Consider the following 27,695-nt stretch of genomic DNA (forward strand, 5'->3'; position numbering starts at 1 on the left):
AACAAAAGATTTTAAAAAAATGAACACTATTTGAAGAGACTCAGCAAGCAGAAGAATTAGACATAGCGGGATGTTGGGATAACAGACTGGGAATTTAAAATAACTATAGTTAATATACTAAGGGGTCTAATGGATAAAGTATACAGTATTGAAAAATAGATGGGGAATGTAAGCAGAAAAATGGAAATCCTAAGAAAGAATCAGAAATGCTAGATAAAAAACACTGTAACAATAATGAAGAATGCCTTTGATGGGCTCACTGGTAGACTGGACATAGATGAGGAAAGAGCCTCTGAGCAAGAGGATATATCAATAGAATCCTCAAAAACTGAAAAACAAGAAGAATAAAGACTTTTTCAGCAACAGAACAGCAACAGAATGTCTAAGGACTGTGGGTGGAGAAAACTACAAAAGGTATAACAGACGTGTGATTGGGAATACCAGAAAGGAGAAAAAGAAGAGAAACGAACAGAAAAATTATTTGATACAATAATGACTGAGAATTTCCCCCAAATTAATGTTAGACACCAAATCACAGATCCAGGAAGCTCGGAGAATACCAACCAGGATAAACGTCAAAAAGACCACAAGCAAACACAAACAAATAAAAACTATACCTAAGTATATAATTTTTCAAAGTACAGAAAATCAAAGATAAAGAATAAACCCTGAAGGAAGATGGGCAGGGGGAGTACTTTCTCCCAGTGATTGGCATTAAATTGTTGCATGGCTGACTATGGCTGACTTTTAGTGACTTTATGACTATTAGTGCAATGGTAAAAGGACCTGAAGATGGTCAGAAACTTCCAATTCTTCAAAACCATAATTTCCTCAAGTACTAGTTTTTGTACATCTACTATGCTTATGTTCATCGATGACAGGAAGTAAAATTTTTAAAAACTGGCTTTAAATGTCGCTTTAATATCCAACCCTTGCTTCTGGCTGTAGGAAAGACTGCATGATCTATGGCCTGCAGGTTTAAGGCAGGTACCACAAATTGCAAATTTTTATCAGTAGCAGGAGCCGTAAATAAACTTTCAATGGGCCATACCACTATTTTATTAAGCCACCTGCTTCTTGGTGATGTGGCACAGAGTAAGACCAGTGAATTCCACAGGTATAAGCCCATTGTTGCGATATATATGTGACAGTATGTGTGCCTCGGTCAGAGACATACTTGTTCAGGATATAATGACATCTGCCAGTTTACAAATCAAGGTGCTGGGAAAAGTCTCTAGGCAGAGAAGGCCAATGCAAACCTGAAAAAAATGTCTAATTCCATGAGGAAAAGTGCTTGTCCCTCTAAAGGGAAGAGTCTAATATAATCAATGGCCACCAACAAGCTGTCATATCCCAGAAATGGTCCACGTTTGGGGTGCAACATTGGCCTCTATTGCTGTCCGTTTGGGGGCTCAACAACGGCAGTAGTCAGATCAGATTTCATGAGGAAAAGACCATGGGTTGAGCCCATACATAGCCTCCATCCCTGCCATTATGGTCATTGTGTTCATGGGCTCATTGTGCAAGTGCTGGGGGAGTCGGGGGGGGGGGGTGACTGACAGCAAGAGCCCAAGTCATTCTGTGGAGCTAATTATGAAGAACCCTTCCACTGTGGGTAACTGTGTGAGCATCTACACAGGATCCAGAGATATTAGCTTGCTTTTCTTATTATAAGAAGTATAACCATATATATATATATATATATATATCCCCCACACTTCCTGGTCCCCAATTTTCCAATATTCGTTGTTTCAGATCACTGAACATTTAGCCAATTAGCCAATGCCCATAAATCAACATAGATACAACTCTCAGTTCATCATTTTTTTTCCCAAAAGAATGGACACCCAGATACATCTCCAAAGAGAATATTCTTGAAGAATTTTACTTCACTACACTCTTTCGGGGTCACTCCCCAAAGGAGTTATAATGCAGAAGCAATCTGCTTCTATCTGCCAGTGATTGTGAAGCACAACCATCCATAAACAGGCCCATTGTGCTTTCTTCTCCATTAACTGGTAACAGGAAACTTGTGTGAAGCTCTCGGTGTGAGTTAAGTAGGAGACAGTAAAGGAACAGATCCAGCAGATGTCTGAACCAATGTTCGTGCAATTTACTGCTATCGCAGGATCTACTTAAGCCAAGTCTTATATAAATTGCTTCCGTTGTGTAATGAAACGCTGCTGCACATGCAGTTGTGTGTTTCGATAGCACAGATAATACCCGGTTCATGATGGAATGTCCAGACCCCACAGTTACTTGGTGTCTCAGGGTCAGGTGTTCTGTGTCTACCCAGATCCAGCAGCAACCCAAGAGCCACTTTTCAAGTGGAGAATGGTTGTCCAAAGAAAGTATAGGTCTACTAGAAAACCCTAAAGGCATGCAACGTTATTCTCCTCCAGGGCTTTCTAATGGCTTTAAACAGCACCTTTTTTGCCTCAGGCATTTCTAATAAAATTGCATGTGATAGGTTATAAGGAGTAGGTTTGGGGCAGCACGCACCACAGACTGGAACTGCTGCAGAGCACGATTTGTATATCCGGGCTGCACTCGAAACTAGCACCATTACTAGATAAATAGGAAATGAGTTAATAATCAGCTCAATTAAACTAAATTAAAATGTCCAAATATTTTCTTTGTTGCCTCCAAAATGCAAGAAGATCCATGAAGTGGTATGTCTCACTATTCATACTAAGTGCTACAAGGTATAGAACGAGTCTGCCACTTTAGACACTGTCCATATAAAGAATACCTTGATATGGCCCAGAACACTGTATCCCGGACACCTCATCAATGTGGCAGACCTCCAACATTTTGCAAGGATTATAGCCCACCCTCTGGCATAGGTTAGTTTTATCAAGGTGTTCGCTACATGTTTGCTATTTTACTCTTGCTGGGTCCAGTTGTCACTCTGTCCGTGAGCACAGCAAAGCTGCGCCATGTTCTGTTGGTTACCAAGATGATCAAGGACATTCTAAACTACGTTACAAGATCGCGAGAGAACATAGAAGCTTGGCAACATCCTGGGGCAAGTCAGTAAAATTATACTGTTGTCTCTGCCATGTAAATATAAATTGCTTCTGATTTTATTAATTGATGGGAACTGACAAGAGAGCATTTGCCAGATCAATAACTGCATATTGATTTCCACAGACTGTTAATTTACTCCAGGAAAGGCACCACATTTGGAATTTCAACTCTGGCTCCCATGGTTACCTACATATATGTGTATCTAATCTGGGTTTTCCATGGACTGTCTGGATTTTGAGTTCAATTTTCCATTAATGGTCAAAGAGATAAGATATATGCATCTCTCAAGTCTTTGATATGGGCCTAATGTCTCTCGTTTCCACAGAGATGTATTAGCGCTCTTGATAGACAGTTTTGGTGAGGGTTGTTGGAGACAGCTGCAGGGGCTTCCACTTGGCCCTTCCTGCTCTAATATCCTTACTCCATGAGGCAGGGAACCACTGTGGTGATTCTGACAGATATTAACTATACATATACATTCTGGGGCAGAGAAAATAATAATAGGACTGGTCTGTAGTCTGTACTGTGAGATGGACTAGAGCCAAAATTCCATTCATCATTGGACCTGCATAAGGGCCTGCTGTGCTCAGTTGTTTATAGGTACATTTTGGGTCTTTGAAGATCAACAAAAATTTAAAGTCCATATCTAATCAGTCCTAGAGATTCAAGGTTTTTTTCTTTTACCTAGTGCTTAGTCACTCAAGTTCATGGCTGAGGTCCCTCTGGAAAAAACTTGGGGGAAGAATCACAGTATACATTGCACTCTTTCCTTCAGAATGTTTGGTCTCGCTCTCAGTCAAGGCTGTGTGGATCTGTGAAATGGTGTAGATCTGGAAATAAGATATAGGACTACAGAATATAGTTCTCCTACTATAGCAAGTTAGGTTTCTAGAAGCAGCCGCAGAAGTTCTTTTGTATAAGTTACCAATACTTAATTTCTATAGATAGCATATATTTTTTCATGTCCACCATGACAAATTAGCCTAGGTCATGGATTTCTGTGAGTCAAAACACTGACTAAATTCCCTCTCTGTGGCTTATTGTGGTGATGGGGACCACATAGTCTATGATGATTTAGCTTTGCCATATAACATCTAACACTCTGAATCGTTGATTCCCACTGAAATCAAGAAACTTAATTCCAATGGTGCAAGTACAACTTTATCCTTGGCCTGCAGAAGCTAGTCACTGCAAAGTTCTTCAAGGTTGCTGGTGTCCTCCTACCTGATGCATTTCTTAGTATTTTAATAAAAGCCGAGTCCTCCAGGCCCTCACAAGGTTACAGCTGAGGGAGGTGGTAGCTGCACAGATAGACCGACTACAGCATTTACCTATTTCTGAGGGCTGGATCGTGTCCTCTACAGATGTCATGCCAAGAATATTCTTGAACTGTACGATTCTACTTACATGAGGCATCATATAAAGTAGTTAAGTTCATAGAGACAAAAAAAAACAGAGTGGTATTTTCAGGGACTGGGAAGAGGAGAAAATGAGGAATTATTTAATGGATATATAGTTTCCGTTTTGCAAGAAAAAATTCTGGACATCTGTTTCACAACAATGTGTATGTACTTAACACTACTGAACTATACACTTAAAAATTGTTGAGATAGCATATTTTATATTATGTGTTTTTTACCTTAAGAAAGCAAGAAAGTTTATTTTTGATAACATAACCTTATTACCACTCCCGAATAGTTTTAAAAATGCAATAAATGCCAAGTTCAGGGTAAGTGCACTCCTGCCAATGAATTTGGCCTAATCAAACCTTATATTTCTACCCCCTTAGTTTAATACCCCAAACAGATTACCTTTATTATAACTTACACATTTACCTTTACATATACATAGTATCTTTCTGATGAAGATCAATGATATCTTTTAATTTTTGGTGTATACGTGATCTCCTCTAAAGGATCTTATACTTCCCAGCCAAGACTATCTTGGAATCTAACTCTTACACTCGTCTTGGAAGCCATGAGAGTAAGTGAAGGTAAGCCAGAAAGAGAATTGCCATCACCTTGTAAGAGAAGTGTCCCAAAAGACTGATTGAAAAGATTTTTATGGTAAAGAGGACTGGTTCCCTCAGATGGCAGAGATGACCTCTGCCAACAGGATGGACTTTGAAGTTTCAAAGGACTTCGAAGTTTCAGAGTTCTCGGCCTTATCCATGTCTGCTGAAAATGTCCCCATCTCTGAGATTCTTCCTTTCCCACCAGTGCCTTCATTTTAACTTAAAAACTTAGCATTTAATTGTTGCTACATTTCTGTAATCCTTATTGTCAGAACTTGGGTGTGGTCCTAAGCCGTATCTGTCCTTGCCCCTACAGCGGATGACAGATAATTTCAGACCTGCAAGGAGGACTGAGAGTCTCCCTATTTCTTCTCAAATATATATTCATAGCTTTCAATATTTCCATTTACCTTACTTCTCTAAAGGGACATAAGAAGGATGTAGTTGACCCCTCAATCTTTATCATTACTATGATTGTCACAGAAGCCAAGTGCGAAGGCCTGCAGCCTCTTAAACACGATCACAGACCTATTTTATCAGTAACAGCATTTTAACAAAAAACTGCAGTGATTTGTATGTACATTAAAATTTCAGAAGCACGGTCCTAATTCCTTGTTTTCCTCAGGCACTACCAATGGTGATAGTTTGAGTAATTGTGACACCGTGGCATGCCATAGATTTATCTGTGACTCATCTTCTCTTTGCAAGGAAGTTATCTCTGCATTTCTCCATTTTATGGGCAATTCAATCTCAGATAATATTTTAACAGTCTGTTTTCTGGGACTACTTCTGGAACCAATTACTTTATCAATCAGGTTCCTGGCAGAAAATAGATGACACAAAAAAATTATAACTTAAGGATAGCAATAAAAGAACTATTCACAAAATATGGTAATGACAGAATAATATATAAGGAAGTTGCAAAGCACACACATACACATACCAGAGAGATCCTCTCTGTAGGAATTTAGCCCTGTTTAAATTACTCTTAACTTTTCATGTAAATTTTATATGTCCATTTATTTTACTTATCTATGCTCCTACTTTGCTTCTATAGATAAGGAAACAGGAAAATGCACACAATCAAGACAAAGTAAATTCCAAGGAGAAAATAGAATGGAAAAGCAAAAAACTGTAACATGGAGTCAGAAATGAGAAAATGAGACCATTAGAAAAAATTGTATGCCGTATAGTTGGGATCAAATATTGCTATAAACTTCTAGTAATAAACAAGAAAATTTGCACACTATGTAACATAGTGGCTATGGTTCTTAATAATGGCTTTACTTTATAAAAATGACAAGTATCTAAAGTGAGTGGAGTGAATGATTAAATCAATGTTGAAATTTTAAAAGTACTGTTCATCATTTAAACACTCTGTCCTGGTGTCAAATACTTAGCAAGTAAAATAAATAAATAAACTAACTAACTAAACTAACAAAAAAAATGTAAATACAGATCCATAACTACTCCTTACCTTAAATTCTTAGGGCAACATGAGTTTTAAAAGTTTTCCAATTTTAGAAACCTAATACAGGGTACATAGCATATATTCGAAGGCGTAAGACATTCCCAGTAGAGATCTGAAGCAGTGGCCTATAATCAACACATTAATACGTCTGCAGTGAAAACTATCAATATTCACATGCAGTGTGCTATGTGGGCCGATGAATACCCTTATTTCAGTCCTAGGTAGATTTTATCACTAAATATCAAAGAACTTAGGGTTTTGTTTTGTTGTTGAAATTTTGGATTTTAGAGTTATAATTAAGGGATTATGGCTCTATATCACTCTATTCTATTCATCAAAGTAGATAATATTTACTAATATATTATAAAAAATAATTACAGTTGTTTAGAATATTTCCAAGAAACAGCACTCTCACATGGTGGAAAAAAGATACTCAGTCGTAAAATAATAAACAGAACAAATGCTCCCCAGGTGGTATATACTAACTCAAGATCTGGTAGAGCTGGCTACACAAATCTTGATTGCCAGTATTTTTTTCCTGTAGATTGTGCGAAGGTATGGGATGAGATGAGTTCTCTTTTCTATTTTTACATCTCTAGACACAAAGGAGGCAATCTGAACCTGGTATAGTAACTACTGTACATTATCTATAGACCTTGCACTTTGAGCTAAATGCACTGACAGGATGAGATTTTTGGCTTGAGTATTTTCTATGTGTGAAAGGAATACCACAAAACTGTTTTGTATGAGATGAAAAAAGTAATTGCCTACCAAATATTTATTGAAGTGAGTGCCTCTTCCATTTCTCTTTTCCTCTGTTGCAGTCATATTGGAATCCCCAAGTTCTAAAAGGTTGAACTTTAATACGGAAGAGGGCCATTATTTCATTCCACAATGATCTTTGATTAAGAGAGAAATAGGACTATACCATGTATGCGTGGTGGGATTTGAGAATTGCTACAGACCAGTGACCAGTGTGTATCTCCCATTCTTTCCACATCCAAATGGAGCCCCCCTCGAGGGCGGCTCACCTGTACCATCTTTCCCACCATCCCGCCTGTCTTCTCTGCTGTCCACCCAGTGCCTGGGGCAAACTTCATGGTGTGAAGCCACTAAGATTTGGGGGTTGGTCTATTTGTATTCATTATTATACAAACAAGATAAGGGAGCAAGGAAAAATCTGAACTAGTAAAGGTAACATTCCCTTTAGGAAGACGGGGTGGTGGTATGAAAAAGGAAAGTCAAAGGAGTTTCACACAGTAATACATGTCAGTGCAAAAACATTGCTGCTGGGAGGAAATTGTTACAATCTTTCAGTTGAATGATCTGGAAGTATGTATAAAATTTAAAATATTCATAGTTCTGATTCGGGAAAATCTTAGCTAATAATTCATTTTCCATAAACTTTCATATAAAATACAAAATACATGTGGGAAAGTACACAAAACAAAAATGCACAGCTTAATGATTTATCATAAATAAAACATCTATTACTCAAGTGAAAAATACATCATTTTCAACATTCCAGAAACTGTCGTTATGCTTTCTCCCAATCGGTATCTTTTTGCTCCTCTTCAAAGTGTTATTCTGTCTAGATTTTTATGATTATCACTTCCATGCCTTTCTCTATAATTTTTCCAACTAAGCTTGTAGCACTTAACATTATCATTTTTCCTACTTTTCGAACTAAACATAAATGGCACCACCCAATATATCTTATTTTGTGTGTGGTTAATTTTGATAGATTCATCTATGTTCTATGTATCCAGTTTCATTCACTTTTATTGCTATTATTCCATTGTAGAAATATACCACAATTTACTTTACTATTGATGGAAATTGGGTTTGTTATCAGTTTGAGACTATATAACAATGCTACTATGGACATTACTGCATATGTCTCCTTGTACATATGTGTATGTATTTCCCTTGGGTATGTATATCTGAGTCCAATTGCCAGTTTGTATAGTATGCATAATTTCAACTTTGGTAGATAATGCCAAACTGTGTTCCAAAGAGGAAAATTCAATTTATGCATATAACAATTTTACTACCAATACGGGTATTATTTGATTCTTAGATGTTATTTTGTTACTTAGTAAAACTATGGAAATGGAATTTATTTTCTATATCACCTTATATCAAGCAACTTTGCAAAATTACCTTATTAATTCTAAGAATTTGTCTGTATTATTTGTGCATTGTTATGTCCACAATTATATCATGATGTTGGGGTTACCATTCAGGGAAATAAAGAAGTGTCACTCTCTGAAATGGTCAAGGCAGAATCCCAAAATTTTATCCTGATAATTAACCAGGAAGCAAACCAGAGAAAATGATCCTTTTCTGGGAATAGCCTCACTCAGTGACCAAGGAGATGTAGAGCAGGAAGAAATAAAGAGAATAGAGTAAGAAAACTTACTGAGTCAAATTTTGAGGAGAACTTTCCAAGACAACAATACCAGATGCTGTGGATTATATGGAATATGGAAGATCTAACAGAGATCTTGACTATTAGCCTGTTTTTCTATAGCTTTTGCAGTAAGCACACCACTGTCAGGATGTAAATGGCATAGATTTGTTTAATGGGCCCAATGGTTTGGATGTCAATCTGAAAAAGTGTCAGTAGTGGTGAAGCACTCCTTATATGGAAAGTCTGGAATTCAAAAAGAAAGAATAAAGTAATTATTGGCTATGAAGGTAAATATAAATACAATTTGCCTACATAAAATAATGATAATATATTATATGGTTTTATAAAAGTAAAAAGATGAAGGCATAAATTAATTTTAGATTGTGATGTTGGGTATGTATGTTGTAATTTCTAGAATATCTGCTAGAGATAAAGCAATAGTGTGTATAATTTCCAAAGTGGTCAAGCGAAAAAAAAATCATGGCTAGATAATTCTTAATCAATCCAAGGATGGTAAGAAGGAAAGAAAAAGAAAATAAAAACAAGTAGAAAAAAATTGAAATCACACTACCAAATGATAGATTAGAATGCAAATTCATCAATAATCATATTAAATATAAATAAGCCTCATTCTTCTTTGTTGTTGTTGTTAAAGATTTTATTTATTTATTTATTTATTTGACAGAGATAGCGAGAGAGGGAACACAAGCATGGGGGAGCTGAAGAGGGAGAAGTAGGCTGGAGAGGGAGAAGCAGGCTCCCCACTGAGCAGGGAGCCCCATGTGGGGCTGGATCCCAGAACACTGGGATCATGACCTGAGCAAAAGGCAGACTCTTAACAACTGGGCCACCCAGGCGACCCTGAGCCTCATTCTTGCAGGAAAAGACAAGTGTTGCCAGGCTGGATTTTTTAAAAACCCAATTCTGCTAATTTAAAGTGTTTCAGATAAAATCTAAGGATTAAGAAAAATGGAAGTAAAAATATTAAAATATATATACACTATCTAATACTATCAAAAAAGGAAGATGGCAATACAGATAAAATGGAATTGAAGGCATAAAGCAGTAGTATGTATAAAGAAAGTCACTTTATAATGATACAAATTTTAATTCACTAGAGATGTGCTAATTTTCTATTTGAATCCACCTAATAACATAGCTTCAAAATACATAAAGCCAAAATTGACAGAACTGGGAGAGAAACAGACATTTTAAAATACTTTACTAATTGACAAAATAAGCAGACAAAAGGTCAGTGGAAATATAAATAATTTGACCATGTGATTTTAAAATTTTACCTAATATTATAAGAATATAAAATATTTTATCCATATGTATAACAAACCCGACCTGAGGGTTACAAGTAAAACATTGCATGCCTGCTGAATACACATTTATTTCCAGTACATGGAGAAATTTTTCAAACATTGACTAAGTTGGGAGCCAAAAGACAAGTCTCATCAAGTTTCAAATGATTGAAAACATATAAATTATTTTTTTCTTTAGACATAATGCAAATGAGGTAGAAATCAATAACATAAACATAACCAGAAAATTAACATTTGCTAGTAAACCATGGGTCAAAAAAGAAATCATAATAGAAATCAGAAAATATTTTGAACAGAATGCTAATAAATGTACTTTATATCAAGACCTGTCAGTTGCAAACAAATAATGTTAAGGAAATGTTATCTTGTAATTACATGTATCAAAAAGGGGAAAGGCAAAAAAATGAGGTAGAGACATTTTAAGTAAGAACATTTAAAGAAATACAAAAGAAATACAAACAAGAAGGGAAGAGGGAAAATGTAAACATGAAAAACTAAATAAAAAACAAATGAAAAATAGAATTGGCAAATTTAAACGCTGAGCTTTTCAAAAAACTAAAAATTATAGAAAAATACTGGCAATATTGATTAAGAAAAGACAGGAAGAGAAGCACAGTAATCATTGCAAATGTGAAGGGTGTAACTACATACTCTATAGACATTAAAAATAAAGTAATATTATGAACAAGTTTATAGTAATAAATATAATTAAAATGGATGAATTTCTAGAAAATTTAAACAAAATGGCTAAAACAGAAAGAAATATCTTTCATAGTCTCGTGATATTTAAAGAAATTGAGGGGCACCTGGCTGGCACAGTCAGTTAAGCGTCCAACTCTTGGTTTCGGTTCAAGCCGTGGTCTCAGTGTCCTGGGACTGAGCCCCCAGTCAGGCTCTGTACTCAGTGCAGAGTCCGCTTGAGATTCTCTCCCTCTCTCTCCCTCTGCCCCCACCGCCTCTCTAAAATAAACAAATAAATCTTTAAGAAAAGAAAATAAAGAAAGAAATTGAGCCAGTCATTTGATAATCATCCCAGAAAGAATGTCCATAGACATTCAAGGGAGAAATAATTTCTGTTTTAATTATGGGGATCCTACAAAATACTTGGCCACTACCCTACAAAACTATCAATGTCACAAAGTAAAAACAAAACAAAACAAAACAAAAAAAACAAAACTCAAAAAACAAAAAGCTGAGAGACTGTTCTAGATTAAGACTAAAGGGACATAACAAATAAATACAATTCCTGATACTGGATTGGATCCGGATCAGAGAGATAAAATACATTATAAAAGACAGTATTGAGATAATTGGTTAAAATTTATTGTGGACTATATATCAGACAATAGTATTTTATTAATGTTAATTTTCCTAATTTTGACAATTGTACTTTAGTGACATAAAAAATCTTCTTATAAAATATGTGATGGAATTTTTAGGAGTAAAAGGCATGATGTTTGCAACCTATCAAATAGTTCAGCAAAAAAACAGGGAGAGAATGATAAAGCTACTGCAATAATACAGATGACCCTTGAACAACACAGGGGTAGGAGTGCCCAACCTCCACACGGTCAAAAATCTTCGTATAACTTTTGATTTCCCAAAACTTAACTACTGATAGCCTATTCCTGACTGGAAGCCTTACTAATGACATAAATAATATATTAACACGTATTTTGTATGTTATATGTATTAAATATTTTATTCTTACAATAAAGTAGCTAGAGAAAAGAAAGTGTTATTGGGAAAGTCATGAGAAAATACATTTACAGTATTGTACTATATTTATCAAAAAAAAAAAAAAAAGAAATCCACGCTTGGACCCATGTAGTTCAAATCCAAGTTGTTCAAAAGTTAACTGTGTATTAACAATGAGTGAAACTGAAATTGAGTGAAAATATACAAGATTTCTTTGTTCCTTTCTTGTAGTTTTTTCTGGAAGCCTGATGTTATTTCAAAATAAAATGTTTTAAAAAAATCCCAATTTTACATAAATGAATCTGAAAGACAGAAAGTTAACACTCTCCCAGTGTTAGCATCAGTTCACATTTTGATGTGCATAACTTCAATCTCAAATTTCAGAAATGGCAGGAGAAAAAAGGAAAATGACAGTAAGCACATGAATAAGAATGAAAAACTTTCTAAGCAAAATATTAGCAAACTGAACTCAGAAACAGAAAAAGATAATACATCGTGACTAAATTTCATGTATCCCACGAATCAAGGTTAGTTAATATTTGAAAATCAACTAATGTAAACCACCATACAAACAGCAAACAGAGAAAAATCAAATGATCTTATCACTAAATGACAAGAAAGGTAAAATTTCACATTGCTTCATGATATAAATTCTAGCAAGCTAATAAAGGAGGATTTTCTTAATTTGATAAAGGATACTTACAGAAATCTACAGTAACCAACATAATTAATGGTAAAATGTTAGAAGCTTTCCCTTTGAGATTAGGAATCAGATTAATATTAATATAGGATGTATCTTCATGACCTCAGAATAGGGAAGGAGTTTTTAAACAAGTACAGAAAGCAACCATCATAAAAGAGAAAAGTTGATAATTTAGACTAAATTATAATTAAGAACTTCATCTTTAAGAGACAACAAAAAGAGTAAAACTAAGACTGAAAGTGGGAGAATATACAGATAGCACATATAACTCAACTTTTGCTTGCGTCAGAAATACATAAAACTCGGTAAGGAAAAGACAAACATCTAATAGGAAAATGTGAAAAGGCTATGAACCAGCAATTCACAAAAGGGAAAATTCTAAATTGCTAGAAATATGCAAATATGCTCAATTTCACAGGCAATAGAAAGTGCAGATAAAATAACATGACATTTCAAATTTCAAAATAACACAATGTGAATATCTGAATTTAAATATATATACACATATGTGCATATTATTATTATTATTATACCTATCACAAATCTCAAGGCAGAAAATTATCCAGTCATACAATGGGTATACCACAAATAAGCTCACCAATTATTTGTATAATTATTGTTTAGACACCTCTAGATACAAGGAAATCCATTTAATCTTTGAACAACTCAGAAAGTTTTTGCTTTTCATGTTTTTTATTGATTTTTTTCAGTTTTAAATTATTATTTGCCTCCTACTGTTTTCTTCACTTGAATTTTGTTCTAGAATGAGTCATATCCCCTTTACACCTGACACTAAAATCTTTATAAATTGAAATAATCCAGTAATAACAAAGGTTCATTCACTAGGTAGTAACCTACTACTAGATGTGCACAAGGAGAGGATGAAGTATCATTTTTCATGACATTATGGAAGGTCATATGCATTAAATGACTCCCCAAGATACTTCTAAGATTGTGTTTCACATAACTCAAGCAATATTCAAAATTCTTTATACTCTTTCCTTGGGAAAACATATCCCATGACCAGAGCCCCTCCTGTCTGCCTCCTGCACCTATTCTGGCAGCTACAACAGGATATTGTAGCAATGGCAGCAGTAGCTTGGTGGATAGGAACAGGGCTAGCCCTGGTGAAGGAACACCATGACACTTTATCGAACCGAGGACTTGCTCCCTGTTCATGTGTATATAATAGCAGGCATTCTAAGCCTTAAAGCGTACCGTCCTATCCAATGTGGAGCCACTAATCACATATGGCTGGCTATTAAGCATTTGAAATGTGCCAGTAAAAAGTGAAATGTGCTGTCCGTGTGAAATACAGACTGTATTGTCCCCCCCCCATTTATCCATGGTGGATAAGTTCCAAGACCCCCAGTGGATGCCTGAAACCATGGAGAGTACTAAACCCTACATATACTATGTTTTTTCCTTACATCTGTACCTATGATAAAATTTAATTTATGAATTTCGCACAGAGAGTAATAGCAATAATAAAAAATAGATTAATTACAACAATATACTGTAATAAAGGTAATGTGAGTGTGGTTTCTCTCTCAAAATATCTTATTGTGCTGTACTCACACTTCTTCTTGTGATTTGAGATGATAAAACGCCTACATGATAAAATGAAGTGAGGTAAATGATGATGTAGCATTAAAATACCATTGGCCTTCTGACAATAGGTCAGAAGGAAAATCATCTGCTTCTGGACTGCAGTTGACCGCAGGTAACTGAAACTGTGGATGGGGGGCTACTGTACTGAACCTCAGACTAAGCACAAAGAGTATAGAACAGCTCAGTAATTTATATAATCATCACATGTTAAAATGACAAATTTTGGATAACTGGGTTAAATAAGATGTATTATAAACTTTAATTTGCCTATTTCTCTTTGCTTTTTAAGGGAGCTACTGTAAAATTCTAAATCACTCGTGACTTACACTGCATTTCTATTGGATAGCTGTGCTTAGAGACTAGGTAGGTTCACAGCCTGGTACTTTATAAGATAAATAATGTTCATGAAAGTGCTTTGTCCCTACAACATAAAAAATTAAACTTTGTTGCTAACTTTGAAAAATCATCAGCATTATCATAAAGTTGAGCTTTTTTAAAATTAATTTGACTTTAAAATCCAGGAGATTGGGCATTTCTTGGGCTACTTATGAATTTCTATGGCAACAATTGTTTGGAGCTTAAGGGCTGGTGAATTCTTTTTAGACCAGGCTTGCCACTTCACCACAGTCCCCAGTCTTCCCTATTATTGTTCTTTGTCCCTTCAGCATGAGCAGTATTGAGTTATGTTTTACCTAAGCACTTTAGGCTTTTGAATTTGTAAGCCCCTAAACCAGTATTTGGCATTCAACTTAAAAGTGGGGAGGGGATTGTTACCATGTGTGGGGGGTAGAAAGTGTGGATTTTAGTAATGTATTATTCCACTGGCCTATTTTGTGATTCAGGTGTTTAAAAGTAGAAATCTGTATATGTTATGTGGAGGAATCGCTTCTGGGAATAATTACTGTCAATTAGATCAGTTGAATGAATGAAGCAGACGAGAGTTCCTATCCACTTGCTGAAACAGAGGATTTTGTTCAAAAGGTGTGTGGGGATTCCACATCCTGAGATCAATAGGGAGTAGTGATACATGTGTTTACTAGAAAAGAATTCAGCATTAAGTGGTTTGTTGATTCTTCTTGAACAGAACCCAAATGGCAGTCACCCAAGCCTTACAAAGAAAAGTCAAAGGAAGCTACAAATCAGAACAAACAAGGAAATCTTAGGGAGGCGGTGCCCCAAATCAGAGAAGCCCTCATTCATGTTTGAGAATCAATTAATAATGTGGCCACCAGGAGAAACTTAAAACTTCTAAATATATTGGCATATACAATTACTCTGTAATCAAGATGGTCTGATAATAGTCCTTTATATAATCTGTTCTTCCCAACATTTCGGCTTCTCCCCAATTATCCGTTGGCCATTTAGAGAGCAGGTTTTCAAAAAAGGGCACAATCGTACATTGTTTTCTAGCTCAACACTCTTCCTGACAGAATTATTGAGGAAGCATTATGCAAATCTATTGTTTACTAAAGCCATAAAACCATCTGGTCGTAGCGGTTCATTTTTTGTAGCTGGGTTCTGGAAGCCAGCATGGATTTAACTTCCTCTGTCCTCCCTATTGTAGCTGCCAAGCCACTGTTGACAAAAAACACAGGTGTTCTAAATTTCTCATGTTTGACTGAGCTCTGCATTCTGATCCTTGCTGTGTTTACCTTTGTTCTGTTTTCTGTAAGATACCCTATCTTCAGCATTTACATGCCACAGTCCATTTCTGTATGTCACACACATTTCTTTTGAAAATCTTCCGAGGATTCCCAAACTGAGTCAAATATCTATACATAATATCTCAGAGACACAAAGCACATTTGTAGGAGGTTACAAAAACAACCCTGATAATACGCATAACACGCAGGTGACAGGACAGTACCATAACATCCAGTGACAGCATCTACACACCACAAAATATCAACCATCATCTGAGGGAGTTTAGGTTTTCAAAATCAATCTCTGATCCTACTCATATATCTATACATTTTGAATAACAGATATAAGGAAATCTAAGACTTTATTGCCATTAAGTAAGCTTGATAAATGGATTTAATTTTCAAGATCATTATATTAAATTACACTCTTTCATTTCCATTCTCTATGAGAATTTGGAATACTTCTTTTAGTATGTCACTGTTCTTTAACGCAAGTGGACCCTCCAGATCATAGCAATTTCTGCACCTACTTAAAGAGCGGGGCTGTGTTTCCGCCCACAGAGTTTCTCCAACGTAAGCTATGGAGGCTGAAGCAGATCATAGCCTAGAAATTGAATGATGCCTTTTCTTAGTCTCTAAATACCCTAAGGGCAGTTGTCAATCCAGAGCAATTGGGGCTGTCCCCAAATCGTCTCACTATCTATATTAACACAAGCAGGAAGCAAAAGGGAAGTGATCCTTTTCCAGTAATTTAGACAAGTAAAGAGACACATGCTACAATATTTATTTTCTATGGCATTTAAAATGTTTCCAACACTTAAGCACTTTAAAATCCATTGTAAACAATGTTAGATTGACTACATTGTCCAAGTACTAGTAGAACAGGTTGAACCTTCTGTGTGCTTAAATAGTTGCAAATAAAGTTAACCAGAGAAGAAATCGTGATGGTTTTTTGAGATAACAAAGGACAGATAATTTTTAACAGGAGGTGATAAACAACTGTTGTTTATCACTTCTTCTTGGTCCCCCCACCCACCCCCACCTGCTGGAACATTTTGGCTAAATGAGCTTGGCTATTTGAAATATCTAATGCCTAATATTTCTTTAATTTCTATACCCTGCTCTCTGTACTAAGTTTAATGTGAGAATTGCTGGGGTATGATAGCAATACGAAGATGTGAACTTTGGTTAATGTTAGAATCCTGGGAGTTGCCATCAGCTAAAAAAAGAACTGGTGGGAGGAGGATGTGGCTAGTTGCTCAAAGACTTACAGCTCTGCTCTGGCAGCCACATCCTGCCTGTGGCTAGGACAACCCAAGTACCACATCTTACCATTTTCTTCAATGATGAAACACCATCTGTTGTTGAAGAAGGGGTCTCTCTTTGCAATAAACCAATGTCATCATGAAAGGTTAATAAACATTTACAGTTATAGGAAACTTGGGGCTTTGAATGTTGTATATACATATGAAAATGTTTGTGGCCAAGATCCTTTAATGATAATGAAAAGTAATATGCCATCACAGAAGAGACCTTGGAAAAATATGTAAAGATTCAAAGAAGTAATTGAGTCAACTCCTCTGATACATTGAGAATAACATTTTTTTTCTGCTAGTATATATGTGTGTGTATGTGTGTGTGTGTGTGAATACACATATACATGAAGGATTTTGATTTTATATATGGTATATGTATTTACAAAATGGAAATCATATTACACATAATTCCCATAGTCATATTAAATATGAGCAATTTTTATTCTTTTATTCACTTTATATTGGGTTATAAGGATTTTTCCATGCTAACTGTTCCTTAAGAACACTTTGAATGTCTGTGTAATATTCCATTATATCAGTGGTTCTCAAGCTTTAATATGCATCAAGTTATCTTTTTTTTTTTTAATGATTTTTTATTATATTATGTTAGTCACCATACAGTACATCCCCGGTTTCCGATGTAAGGCTCGATGATTCATTAGTTGTGTATAACACCCAGTGCACCATGCAATACATGCCCTCCTTACTACCCATCACCGGTCTATCCCATGCATCAAGTTATCTTGAAGGCTTTATGAATACTGGGCCCACCCCCAAAGTTTCTGAGAAAATAGAACCAAGAATGTGCATTTCTAACAATTTTCCTACTGATGCTGATCTTGCTGGTTTGGGAACTACATAGTAGTTGACTAGATTAAATAAATCATTCTCTTATAATTGGATATTTGGATTGCTCTTCATAAATAACACTAGAGTGATGATTTGTGTACGTGACAGCTTCCATAAGACAGGTTTTTTTTTTTTTAAGGCTTATTTATTTATTTGAAAGAGAGTGCGCTGGGGGTGGGGGCAGAGGGAGAGGGAGAGAGAAACCCAAGAAGACTTCAGGCTGAGCACAGAGCCTGACTTAGGGCTTGATCTCACAATCCTGAGATCATGGCTGAGCCAAAACCCAGAGTTGGACGCTTAACGATTGTGCCACCAGGAGCCCCTCCAAAGGATAAATGTCTATAGTGGACATAACTGACTAAAAAGTTATTAACTTTTTGGAAACTCTCAATATGGCCAAACTGAATTGGAAAACCGCCTCAATTTATACTGTAAGTGGATGGTTTTATTCTACTAAATCCTTTTTGCTACTTAGAATATTTTGTTTTATAAGCATTTGGTCAACATAACATCTTATTTCAATTTACATTTCTTTCACTACCAGTGAAGTGAAGTATTTCATTGGATTTTCAATATATATTTGAAAGAAATATGAACAAAACTCAGTGGCTGTTTTTTTCAAGCTTTTGAGATCTTAAGATTTTTCTTATGTATTTCTAGGCACCATTTATATTTTTAGGATATGAGTCCCTAGTTAGTCTTATTTGCCATAGATATATTCTCACTTTATTGTTTGTTCTTTATTAATTTGCTGTTTTGGACAGAGTAGTTTTGATTTTTCAATTTTTATGTAACCAAGTCCACTTTTTTCTTTGTGATTTTTTTTTAATTAGAAAATACAAGTCCTAAAATTAAATGTTTTCCCAAGTTTTTCTCTTACGGTTTTAGCTTAGTATTTGTTTCCCTAACCATTCTGGAATTTCTTGCGTTTCCCCTTCCTTCCTTCCTTCCTTCCTTCCTTCCTTCCTTCCTTCCTTCCTTCCTTCCTTTTTTCCCTCCCTCCTTCCTTTTTCTTTTTTTCTTTCCTTTCCTTTCTTTCATGTTTCACAAAATGTAAAGTGAAGCCCAAATAGTTCATTAATTACCCAGTACCATTTATTTAATAACCATTCCTTTTCCTAGTCAAATATGATGCATGATCACATTTAAAAGTTAATCTGCAAGCTGGAAAATTTGTTCTTGGTTGGTATCTGTAGGAAATGTGACCCGATATAAGATATTGTTTTTAGTAAGCATAACAGGAAACACATGTATGACATCTAATGAGAAAACCAGAAATTGAGCCATGGGCAAGCAATGATAGCCCTAATTTCAATATGTGTCTTAGCTTCAGCTTAGGTTTCCAATCAGTTATTTAGAGGGTTTCCTTGCTTTGTTCATTGACTTAAAGGGAATACCCTCAAAGGGACAAAAAAAGAAAACAAAAAAGAAAAAGAATTCTCATTGCCTTCAGGAAATATTGAGAGTTGAGTGTGTTTCCCAGAGTATGAGGTAAATGGGAACTTTTATTTTTAAATCTCAGTGCATCATTAAACAAAGAACACAATTTTTATTGTCTGGACTTAACGTTTTTAGTTTCTCGTCATTTGGTTTGTCTAACACCAGGTTCTTCTCTATATTCTAGTATAGTACACTTTTCCCACCTACCCCACCCTTGCTCCGGAATATATTGGAGCTATGTTATGAGGTGTAACAGAGAGTAAAATAACCTCTTGATATTTGCTTTTGATAAAGTCAAGTTTTGTTTACAAATGTTAAAGTCCCTCTCATAAGTAGCTGTCAACAATTCTTTAATATTACTGTAGCTCTTTCCATTAAAAGCATCTCAATGCAGTGCTAGCAGAAAAATATCACTACGAAATCTAATCTCTGAAGCAGTGACAATTATTCAGCACTTTTTCGGTTAGCTTATACAATAAATGTAATTATCTTTAAAACATTAGGTCTCAGTTGTTACAATGGTAAAACCAAGTGGAAATGCCAGACCTTCAGACTATGAACCAAGGTAATGACCAATTTCCAGGTTCAGATGATTAAATGGCAAAGTAATAAACTATTTTTCGAACTTGATTTTTTCTAAGAACTGACATCTTAAGGATTTTGAATGAGGAATATTATTATTAATAGACACAAAAATGAATTTATAATTCAAAGTCAATTATATTTTTAAATACATTTAGCACCTGTATCTGAGGCAGTTTTTTTGGTTTTTAAAATTTCTTTTTTTAAAAAAAATTTTTATTATGTTATGCTAGTCACCATACAGTACATCCTTAGTTTTTGATGTAGTGTTCCATGATCCATTGTTTGCATATAACACCCAGTGCTCCATGCAATATGTGCCCTCCTTCATACCCATCACCTGCCTATCCCAGTCCCCCACCCCTCTCCCCTCTGAAGCCCTCAGTTTGTTTCCCAGAGTCCATAGTCTCTCGTGGTTCATTTAAAATTTTCTAATAATTTTGGTACTGTAGAGATTTGTGAGGGCTAAGTTTGGATTTTGTGGAAATTATATCCAGACACTTCATGCCAGCCCTCTTGCCCAGTTCTTTTCTTTTCCTACCTTCATACTAATAATAGCAACATCATACCTAACATATTTTTATTTTTTCCCCACCTAGCCATTGTTACTGATATGAGTCAAAGAGGAAAAAATTATTAATCATGTGCTACGACTTCCCAATTCTGGCCTGATGATAGATATCACTAATCAACTGTAACATTTTTCTCTTTATATTTGTTATATGTCTTTTTCACAACCCTTCTAAAAAGGCCCAGAGGTAACTAAGCAGTTCAAAGGTCTTCCCTGACACTGTGGGAAAGGACCTTATGCATCATTTCTTTCAACTCTAAGTGGACAGAGGAATTAACAATGTCCACAAGAGTGGAAAACAAAGTAAGAATTTGTTGGGGATCCTGGGACTCTATTCAATCTGCCTCAAATTACCTGCTGATGATCACGGAAATAATGAGGATTGCGGGAAGCCTGTTGCTAGTGTGACAGCAAGAAGCTGTATGCACAGTTCTAGCCTAAATGAATCCCAAGTATGGAATTCCCACCTTGAAGAAACCAACACTGTCATGGAAAATTAAACCCCAAAAGGAAGCATTTGTCTGTAAATGGCACAGCTTAATCACGTCTTTCTATGAATATATCTATCTATGACAGCCATGGTGTGTACTGAGGTGTATTTTTATCAGACCCACCTTCCCAGCTGTTTCTCCAAATAGAATCTACACATCGAATATTAAAATATAATAATAAGACATGAAAAATAAGCATACACAATTTAGAATTATAAAATCCATTTGATTTCTCCTAAAAGTTTTGAAATAATAAGTATTTGGTCAATTGCTAAAATACATAGAGCCACATTTTTTTGCCTTAAGATGTAAGATTGCAACAGAAAGAACATGGGCACATGGCAGCTGCTCTTACACAGAGTCCTAGCATTCCTGGCACAGGCATTCCGGTAGGACTGGGACAGTGCAGGAATCCAATATTTTGCAAACTTGCAGGAGTATTTTGGCCGCTCTCCTTTATTTGGCTCTCTACACTGTGGTCATCGCTAGTATTTTTCCAAGAGCTACATTTAAATTTCTGATATAGCTAAGAGGGTTACATATAGCTGTATAAAATACTTAGTATGTTCCCAGGCAATTTTTAATCAAAATATAACTGATATTCTCTAATTTCCTTTTTTTTTCCTTTTCACCCACCTACCAACTGTCACTATCTAGATCACAGTTGGCCAATATTGGCAGTGGGATTCTACTCCTTTCATCTGGCCCCACCACAGCCATCACTAGTATATCAAAGAATACCTCCCCATCAGCCTCAGAATCCAGCACAGGACCCTGAGAAGCTTTTTCCAATCTCTTTTAGTAGTTGTAAGAGGTGAAATCTAGTTAACTCCCTGAACTAGTCTCAGACTAGGCATGAAGTATAGAAAAGATGTTCCAAGCTAAACCTATCAAACTAGAATCTTCAGTAGTGAGTGTCCTGGAATTTATATTATAAAGAATTTCACCAGGATGAATATCACAAAACCAGCCCCGCACTGTTCACAGATTGGCAATCAGAGACATTGGTAGAAAGGAAAAAGATTAATCAATTTATTTAAGATCATTGAACCTCAGTTTGCTAATCTATAAAAATAGTATTATAATACTTTCCTCAGTGAGTTCTTCAGAAAACAAAATGAATGGATGTACTGATATCAGAAGTGAAAGTGGAGAAATCACTATAGATTTAATGGGCATTAAAGGTATAATAAACCTTACTATGCACACACATTTGATAACCGAGGAGAAATGGGACCAATCCTTAAAGGAAACAATTTGCCAAAACTCACACAAGAGAAAATAATTTCAGTGTCCTGTGTCTATTAAAGAAATTGAATCAGAAATTAATAACCTTCCAAAACAGAAAGCACCAGGCACAGATTGGTTCACTGGTGAATTCTACCAACTATTTAAAGAAAAAATATACCAACTATCTACAGTCTGTTCCAGAGATTAGAAGCAAAGAAAATATTTCCTAACTCCATGAGTTCAAGATTACCTTAATTCCAAAACTAGACAAAGATGTTACAAACAAAACAATAAACAACAAAAAACCCTCAGACCAATATCTTTGATGTAATTCTCAACAAAATATCAGCAAATTGAATCTGACAATGTATAAACAAAAATTATATACCATGAACAAGTGGGATTTATCCCAGGTGAATAAGACTGGTTCAACATTCAAAAGCCAGTTAATGTAATCCATCCATCAATAGACTAACAAAGAAAAATTACATGATCTTACCAACAAATGAAGAAAGCATTTGACAAAATCCAGCAAACTATGAATAAAGAAGAACTTATTCAACTTCATTAAAAAATCTACAGAAAAATTTATAGTTAACATCACACTTAATGGTGAGAAACGAGAAGCTTCCCCCCTAAGAACAGGAACAAAGCAGGGATGATGTTTCCTTTCAACACTGCTTGTCAATATTGTACTGGAAGTATTAGCTAATGAAAAAATAACCAAAAATAAATGAATAAATAAATCAAAAGTATGCATATTAGAAGGAAGAAATAAAACTGTCTTTGTTCACAGATGGTATGATTGAATACTTAGGGGGAAAAAAGATGAAAAAACCCTTTCTGGTGCATATAAACAATTACAACAAGGTGGCAGGATGCAAGGTAAGCACACAAAACTCAATTACTTTCCGTACACTGGCAATGAACAAGTAGAATTTGAAATAAAAATCACCACTTATATTAGGAGCCCAAATAATGACATACTTAGGTATAAATCTAATGAAATATGTACAAAATGTATATGATGAAAACTGTAAAATTCTGAAGAAAGATATCAAATAACTAAATAAATGGAGTGATATTCCATATTCCTGGACAGAAAGACACAATATTGTCAAGATGTCAGCTATTCCCAACTTGATACATGGATTCAATGCATTGCCAATCAAAATCCCAGCAAGTTATTTTGTGGATATTGACAAACTGATTCTAAAATTTAATACAGAGGCAAAAAAAGCCAGCATAACCAACTCAATATTGAAGGAGAAGAGCAAAGTCTGAGTACTGACACTGATAGTCAGTGAGACATCTGATAAAACAGTTACCCAAATCATACAAAGAACTTTTAAAACTCTTTGAGAAAAAAAACTAATTAAAAGACATATAGATACCAAATAAGCATATTAAAAGATGTCCCACATCACCTGTTATTGGGGATTTGTAAATTGAAACAGTGAGATATCCATACCTATCAGAATGGCCAGATCCAAAACAATGACAGCACTAAATGCTGGTGAGAACTAGACCAACAGGAACTCTTAGTCCTTCCTGGTGAGAAAGCAAAATGGTATAGCCACTTTGGAAAACTGTTGACAGTTTCTTACAAAACTAAGCATTCTTTTATCAGATGAACCACACTCCTTGGTATTTACCCAAATGCACTGAAAATTTATACCCACACAAAACCTGTGCACATATGTTTATAGCAGCTCGATTCATAATTGCCAAACTTAGAAGAAACCAAGATGTCCTTTAGTGGGTGAATAGATAAGCTGTGGTGTATTTAGACAATGGAATATTATTCAGCACTAAAAAAATAACAATTAAAAAAAGAGCTATCAATCCATGAAAAGACCTAGAAGAAACTTAAATACATAATACTAAGTGAAATAAGCAATCTGAAAAGGCTGTATGATTCCAACTATATGACATTCTGGAAAACGCAAAACTAGTAGAGACATTAGAAGGATCCGTGGTTGGTAGGGGTTGGTGGAAAGAGGGGTGAATGGAGGGAGTATAGAGGATTTTTAAGACACAAAAACTACTCTGTATGATACTCTAGTGGTGGATACTTGGCATTATACATTTGTCAAAACCAGTAGAATATACAATAACAAGAATGAACTCTAGTGTGAACTACGCATTTAGAGTGATAACGATGTGTCATTGTAGGTTCATAGATCGTAACAAATGTACCACTGTAGGGGACGTTGATAGTGGGGGGAGACTGTGTGTGTGTGCTGCACAGAAGGTATACGGGACCTCTCTGTCTGTTCTGCTCAATTTTCTGTAAACTTCAATCTGCTCTAAAAACTAAATTGTATTAATTAAAAATAAGTGTTGACAAAGATGTGGAGAATTTGCAACCCTCGTACATCGCTTGTGGGAATGTAAAATGGTACTCACTTTATTTTTTTTAAGATTTTATTTATTTATTTGAGAGTGATCGAGAGAGAGAGAGAGGGAGGGAGTGCTCTAGCAGGAGGGAGGGATAGAGGGAGAGGTAGAAGCAGACTCCCCACTGAGCAGACAGCCTGGTGCGAGACTTGATCCTAGGACCCTGGGATCATTCCCTGAGCCAAAGGCAGTCACTTAACTGGCTGAGCCACCCAGGCAACCCTAGTACTCACTTTAGAAACAGTTTGTCAGTTCCTCACAATGTTAAGCATAGAATTACCATATATGATAAGCAGAATGATAGGCCACAAAGATGTCCACGTACTAATCCCCATAATCTGTGAATGTACATTACATGGCAAGAGGAACTTTGCAAATAATTAAATTAAAGTTCTTGAGCTGTAAAGATTATTCTGGATCATCAGGGCCAGGGGGGTGTAATCATAAGCATCTTAATAGGGACAGGGAGAGGCAGGAAAGTCAGTAAAATAGATACAAAGAAGGAAGCAGGAATCATAGAGAAAAGTTGTAAGACACTGCATTGTGGTTTTGAAGATGGTAGATTGGGGCCATGAGCAACGAGTTCAGGTAGCCTCGAGAAGCTAGGAAAAGCAAGGAAGGGATTCTCTTCTAGAGTCTCTACAAACAGTGCAGCCCCTGCCAATACATTCTAAACTTCTGACCTCCAGAACTCAAAATAATAAATTTGTATTGTTCTAAGCAACTAAGTTGGTGGTAATTTTTTTACAGTGACAATAGGAAACTAATATCCTATATGACCCAGCAATTCTACTCTTTGGTGTATACTCAAAAGAATTGAAACTATCTGTGCACACGAACATGTGAATGTTTCTAATAGAATTATTCATGATAGTCAAAAAGTGCAAATAACCGAAATGTCCGTCAACTGCTGAACGATTTTCCGTACCATGGAGTACTATTCAGCAGTACAAAGGAATGAAGCGCCGATGCATACCACAATGTGGATGAGTCTTGGAAACACGCTGACTGAAAGAAGCTAGACACAAAAAATTACATATTGTACGATTGCATTTATATGAAATGTCCCAAACAGACAAATACATAGAGACTGAAAGTAGATTAGTGGTTATGAGGGGCTGGAGGGAGGAAGAGGAAATAGGATGTCATAGAAAATAGGTACAGGGTTTCTTTTGGGCAGGTAGGGTGGTAAAAATTTCCTAAATTAGATGGTGGTGGTGACAGTTGCACAACTCTGTGATTATATTTGAAAATCGAGTTGTATACTTTTAAAAGGAGAATTTTATGAGACATGAATTATATCTCAGTAAAGCTGTTATTTAAAAAAAGTAATGCACCAGATACTTAAATTTTTATCCAGATATCATATACAAAGTTAATCTTAAAATACTGACAGCTTTAGCTAAGGTAAAACATGGTTCACGAACTGCATTCTCTTTACCAGCTTCATATCATGGAACATTATATATAGGGGGGAATTTAAAGTTATTGCATTTAAATGGAAACAAAAGAGGTAACATGACTTCCCCAAGGTTACACAACCAAGAACACGAAAGCCCAGTTGAGAACTGCACAGAGTTCTACCCTTTGCTTTCCCCTAAGCCATCCTTAAAAGTTGAAAATCATTACCACTATTTGAATTAGAGAACTTCTGGAAAGGAGTTAAAAAACAAAATTGTGCTTTAGGTAAGACATAAGGGAAAAACTCGGAAGAAATGGAAAGCTAGATGACAAATAAGTGTTAAAAACTACTAAGCAGAATTCCTATAAATCAAGCCAGAACGGTTTAATGAGCCAAAAAAAGGGGGGGGGCAATTTACATGAGCAAATATTGCATAGATGACCCAGATATTAAGGTGATCCAGATTTTCTTCATTTTATAGGACACCTATGAGTTTTGAATACTTGTCTTACCTACCACAAATTTTCAAATGACATTTACTCATGCATTTTGGTCTTTTTTTTTTTAATATTTTTTTATTATATTATGTTAGTCACCATACAGTACATCCCTGGTTTTTGATGTAAGGTTCCATGATTCATTAGTTGCGTATAACACCCAGTGCACCATGCAATATGTGCCCTCCTTACTACCCATCACCAGCCTATCCCATTCCCCCATCCCCCTCCCCTCTGAAGCCCTCAGTTTGTTTTCCCAGAGTCCATAGTCTCTCATGCTTCATTCCCCCTTCTGATTACCCCCCTTTTCTTTACACTGATGCATTTTGTTCTTTACCAGGCCCTCTACTTTCTTCTCTCTCTCTCTCTCTCTCTCTCATTTTCTCTTTCCTTGTCTCTCCAGTTTCAACCTAAACGACAGTCTTCAGATTTTCCATATTTCCACCTATGTGCACAATATGAGGTTAAGCTTGTCTTCCTGGACAAATATATTTCCTCTCTGACCTGTCTCACTTCCATAAGTTAGACTCATTCTGTTCACCACACCCTACATGATCTACCTTATTCTCAATGACACTCTCAGTCACAAGCCCCAAATTTCCCTCCACTTCTTTACCATGTCATTGTCTTTTGGAAATTGACTGAGCAGGCAGAGAAAAGAATAAGAAATAAAAGTAGGATGGAATTTTCTAGAGAAACAGCCTGCAATTTCCCAGAAAAAGAGGAATGTGAATGTTTGAGAAGATGGATTAAAAGAATATTGATGGGGCGCCTGAGTGGCTCAGTTGGTTAAGCGTCTGCCTTTGGTTCAGGTCATGATCCCAGAGTCCTGGGATCGAGCCCCACATATGGCTCCCTGCTCAGCAGGGAGTTTGCTTCTCCCTATGCCCTCCTCCAGCTCAGGCTCTCTCTCTCATGCTCTCTCCCTCTCTTAAATAAATAGATAAATAAATAAATAAATAAATAAATAATCTTTAAAAATAGTGTTTTGGTATAAAAGTTTGAA

This window comes from Ursus americanus, chromosome 8, assembly GCF_024610735.1.
Source record: "Ursus americanus isolate L20-20 chromosome 8, mUrsAme1.1.p, whole genome shotgun sequence".
NCBI lineage: Eukaryota > Metazoa > Chordata > Mammalia > Carnivora > Ursidae > Ursus > Ursus americanus.